Genomic DNA, 5,649 nt, shown 5'->3' with positions numbered 1-5,649 from the left:
TCTTGATTTTCTTCAGTTATGCCAATCAGACAGATATTTGGACCCTTAATAGTGTCCTATATGCTCCTTAAATTATTTTTATAACCTTGGCATCTTTTTTCTTGTCATTGTGATTGTGTGTCCTTGGCTTTCCCATCCTCTAGATAGGGCATTTGATCTTTTTCTTCATTCACTTTGTTTATTCCTTTATTTATTCCACTTAATATACTTCTCATCTCAGATACTATGTTCTTCATTTCAGACTGGTTCTCTTTTATAATTTCCATTTCCATTTTGATGTTTTTTATCTCTTTGTTGAAGCTCTCACTGAATTTATCTACACTTCTCAAAAGTTCATTGAGCATCTTTATAACCAGCGTTTTGAACTCCACATCTGTTAGATTGCTTGACTGCATAATATCTAGATCTCTGTTCTGTTCTCTCCTACGGCTTCTGCTTCCTTGTCTTCCCATTTTGGCTGCCTTTCAGTGTCTGTTTCTATGTACTAAGCAAAGCTCTGAAGTCTCCCGGTCTTATTAGTGTGGATTTGTGAAATAGGTGTCCAGTGGCACAGTCCTGAGAGGGGTTCAGCTGCAGGCCAAATTTAGCCCAAGGCTCTGCTTCTCTTGGGCCACCTGTCAAGATTCAGCAAGCAATCCGCAGATGCTGTGCTTACAGTTACCTCAAAAGGCCACACCAGAAACTGAGGCCAACTGTCTCCAGTGTGCGTGTAGGCGCTGCTCAGCAAGAAGCACCTGATTATTGGGTCCTTCTTTGTCTCCTGTTATAGCTTTATTTTAAAGTCTATTTTGTCTGGTATAAGTATTGCTAACCCAGATTTTTTTTTCATTTCCATTTTCATGAAGTGTCTTTTGCCTTCCCTTTACTTTCAGTTTTTCGATTTGAAGTGAGTCTCTTGTGGGCAGCATATGGTAGGGTCCTATTTTCTAATCCATTCAGCCACCCTATGTCTTTTGATTGGAGAATTTAACCCATTTACATCTAAGCTACTTGCCATTTTATTATTCATATTTTTTGATCTTTTTTTCTTTTTCCTTTTTCTTCTTCAAAAAGTCCCTCTAACATTTCTTGTAATACTGGTTTGATGTTGATGAACTCTTCTAGCATTTTCTTGTCTGGGAAGCTTTTTATCTGGCCTTTGATTCTAAATGATTGCTTTTCTGGATAGAGTAATCTCGGTTGTAGATCCTTGCTTTTTAAATTGAATATTTTGTGCCTCTTTGGATCCCTGATTTTTGGATTCTCTGAGCTTCCTGGGGTTTTATGTCTATTTGGACACTATTCTCTGAGCTTCCTGGGGTTTTATGTCTATTTGGACACTATTAAGGGTCCAAATATCTGTCTGATTGGCATAACTGAATTGGCAATATCTTCTGGCCTGCAAAGTTTCTGTTGATAAATCATCTGACAGTCTTATGGGAGCTCCCTTTTAGGTAACTAATTGCTTTTCTCTTGCTGCTTTTAAGATTCTTTCTTCATCATTAACCTTTGGAATTTTAATTATGATGTGTTTTGGTGTGGGCTTCTTTGGGTTCATCTTGTTTGGGACTCTTTGAGCTTCCTGGGTTGTATGTCTGTTTTCTTCACTAGGTTAGGGAAGTTTTCTGTCATTATTTCTTCAAATAGTTTTTCAGTTCCTACTCTCTCCTCCTTCCGGGTTTCCTATGATGTGAATGTTGGTATGCTTAATGTTGTCCCAGAGGCCCCTTAAATTATCCTCATTTTTTAGATTCATTTTTCTTGCTGCTGTTCCAATTGGTGTTTTCTACTACTTTATCTTCTAAATCATTGATTCAGTCCTCTGCTTCATTGAATCTACTGTTGATTCTCTCTAATGTATTCTTCATTTCCGTATTGTATTCTCCATTTCTGACTGTTTCTTTTTTTATGTTTTCTATCTCTATTTTAAGTTTTCTATCTCTTTGTTAAAGTTCTCACAGAATTCATCTACTCTTTTCCTAAGTTCATTGAGCATCCTTATAACCAGTGTTTTGAACTCTGCATCTTGTGGATTGCTTGTCTCCATATTGTTTAGCTCTTTTTCTGGAGATTTGTTGTGTTCTTTCATGTGGGACATGTTTCTTTGTCTCCCTAGTTTGGCTGCCACCCTGTGTTTGTTTTTATGTATTAGGTAGAAATCTTAAGTCTTCCAGTCTAAACAGAGTGGCATTATGTAGTAGGTGTTCTGTGGGGCCTAGTAGCACCTGAGCCAGGTGTATCCCTTGTGTGGGTTTTATGTGCTCTCCTATTGTATCTGAGCCTTGGTTGCTATTTGCATGAGGATGGGTGGGGTTGACCTTCAAGCTGATTGGTTTTGAGGACTGGCTGGTAAGGGGCTGACCCAGCAGAGCAGAATTGACTTAAGCAGGGCTCTGGTAATGTTCCGAGTCTGCCCTTTAAGTGTGTTGTCCTCAGATAGAGCCTGATGTGGTGCTCTGGCTAGGTCCAAAGCCAGCCACCAGGCCTGCTGGCTTGAGACTTCTTTGGAGAGTCCCCACCACAGGCAAAGTTCAGCTGCAGATTGTGTCCTACCAGGGGCCATCTGGCAAGAGTCACCAAGCAAGCCACAAATGGCCACCACTTGCATGGGGCTTAGAGATGCCTCAAGAGGCCTAGCCATGAACTGAGGCCGGCTGCTGTTAGTGCCGGGCTTGGGGCTGCTCAGTAAGAGGTATGATGCACACCTAGGCCAGATGTTACTTGTTGGGTTTTGTGAAACTTTGAGAGATTTTAAGAAAGTCTACAGCATGAGCCAAGACAGGTCATGCTGTCTTGAAGAAGCCAGTGGAAGCAGCTTGATTGAGTCTACAAGTTGGGAACGGAGGGGTTTCAGGAAATTACTGGGATGGAGCATCTAGTGTTAGCCAGGTTGATGGAGACTCAGATATGGTACTGCTTGCATCTGCATGCTGCAATGGGGAGAGCTCAGCAAAGGAACAATGGTTCGTGCCAGCACTTCTGTCTGGGAGAAAGAGGCTTCTCCAACCCTCTTCCTGAAGCCAGAGAGCTCAGTTCCTTCCCTTATGTCTCTAGCACCTTTCAAGCTGCTGCCCCAGTGCTGGAGCTCAGAGCAAGTGAGTTCATCAGTGAGTAAATCTATGCTTGGATCTCTTAAGAGGAATGTCTGTGATGCCAGCTGCCCCCTCTCTCACTCAGCCACACTCTCCACTGGTTTTTGCAGCCAGAAGTTGTGGGAATTTTTCTTCCTGGCACTGGAACCATGGGCTGGGGAGCCTGGTGTGGGTCTGAGACCCCTTGCTACCAGGGGGGGCCTCCACAGCAGAGACAGCCCTCCTGATTCTCAACTGCCACATGCCTGTTATGTGTCTCCACCCTTCCTACCAATCTTGAAGTGGCCTCTCTTGTATGTCTCCAATTATAGGAGTTTCGTTCAGCCAGACTTAAGTCAATCCCTAATGATGGCTCTCCTGTAGTTTAGTTGTAATTTTGATATGGTTGTGAGAAGAGGCAAGCACAGTGTTTATCTACTCCACCATCTTGACGAGTAATTCTGTAATTTTTTAAAAACCTGTCTACACAGTGAACATTTTTCTGTAACATGAGGAATTCTTCTACAACATAATTTTTGAAGTCTACCTATATTTCACCATTATAATAATCTCTTATTTTGGGAAGTTTGTGTTGTTTTTAACTCCCCCATCCATTGTGGAAAATTATTAATAAAGATTTTATAACAAGTTCTACATGAACATTCATAAATATTTTCAAGTGATAAATTGCCAGATACGGAATTCTGAGTTTAAAAAATACAGTTTAAAAAACTAAAAAATAATTATCAAAGCAACATACTTTCATTATATATAATATAGAAAATACACAAAAATTGAAGAAAGAAAAGAGTCGGTATTATCCATAGTAACCTTCTCCCCACCAAAACAACAACTAATAATATTTTATTTTACTTTCTTTCAGGGTTTTTCTATGTATTACAAAAGTATTAAAATCAATTACTTTATACAGTTTTGATTTTAGTAGTTTTCATTTTATATTATGTGGTGGAATAACTCATGCTTGCGCAAAAATTTTCCCCATTCTGTGTGTACTTCAAGGATTTTCCCAGAGGAAAAATGAGAACTTGCTTAAACATTATGAATATTTACAATAAATAATCCTCTGCACTGTTTGAGGAGCTTCTGCTGAGTGAGCCTTCAAGTGCTAAGGAAGAGGCTGCAGCCTGGGCTTTGATTGGAGAGCTGGAGCACTGCCCAGCCTGAAGAGGTGGGTGACATGGAGTGAGGAGAGGGCCCCATCCTGCTCAGGGGCAGCTGCTGGTGAGATGATGGTGGTGCCTCGGGGAATTGCAGGCCCAGAGCGCTTCAGGAGACTGAAGCCTGACAGGATGCCTCCTTGCCTCCCACGGGTATTTTAACCCCAAGGATGGCACAGTGACTGCAAAACTGCTAGGCCTAAAGGGACTGAGCAATCTGGGATCCTGAGAATATTGGAAGGAAATATTTTTTCGAAAAATATTTCTTGGATAGGGGCTGGGAATTTAGTGATGAGTAATCTAGACAAGCTCCCCTTCCTCATTGAATTTATCATCCACTGGGGAAGACAGAATAAGTACATGAAAAAGAGGAAGCAATGAATTGCTCTGCCAAGAAAGAATTAGAATCCAGTGAAGTGATAAGGCATGACCTCAGAAGAAATGACTCTTCAGCTGAAGAGGTGGCCATGCAATGACAGAGTAAGGCCATCCCAGGCAGAGCGACAGCTAAGACAGAGGCCTAGGCATGTAAGCTTGGAACATTTAAAGAACCAAAAGGAAGCTCCTGTGGAGAGGGCAGTGAGAAGGAAGGGTAGGAGGGAGGCAGGGCTAAGGAGAATGGAGGGCTTTGTAAACTGGGGATAAGAGAACTGTGTGTCATCTCACAGAAAATGGGAAAAATCATGGGGGGTGAATTTGAGCATGAATATGGCATGAGGTGAGATCCTCTTTTAAGAGATCATTCTGGATGCTCTGTGGAGGCTTTGAAGGGAGCAGATGAAGCAAGAGGTGAATCAGGAAGGCCAGTCAGGGAAGTGGTCCACGGGGGTGAGTTAGCAGGCCAGGTGGGGATGTAGACAGGCTGGGTGGGCCTCAGAGGATCAAGATTGCTAATAATCAGAGAAGTGTTTGGGAGGATGGGGGAGGCAAGCATCAAAGAATATAGCTTGAGTTTAGATTTAAGCAACTCTGTGGGTGGGGGTGTAGTTTACTAAGATATGAAAAGCTGGGAGAGGAATGCATAATAACATGAAGAAATTGGCATTTTTGACCCACCCTTAAAGTTAGCTCTGCATTCTCTCTCTTCCCTCCATTCTCCCGTTGTACTTTGTAGCACTTATCACATTCTAACTTCTACTGCTGCTATTTTATATTCTTAATATATTTTTATTTTGTTAAGGGTAGATGTAGTTTTAGTTCTCCTTACATCTCTGTATTTCCTTCACTACTTAATACAAACAGCAGGCACTAAATAAACAGACTTTATTATACATTAAATAGTCACACTATGTAACTTAAATTTTACAGATGGAATATAAATATTATTTATATGTGCCAAAAAAACCCATATTTTATATGGTTGACATGAAGCAGGGGCCAGAAAATGACGTTTACTCTGTGGCAACAATGTACTATGCACA

The sequence above is a fragment of the Pteropus medius genome, unplaced genomic scaffold, assembly GCF_902729225.1.
Source record: "Pteropus medius unplaced genomic scaffold, Ma_sr-lr_union100, whole genome shotgun sequence".
Taxonomy (NCBI): Eukaryota; Metazoa; Chordata; class Mammalia; order Chiroptera; family Pteropodidae; genus Pteropus; species Pteropus medius.
This window is presented reverse-complemented; position numbering follows the sequence as displayed.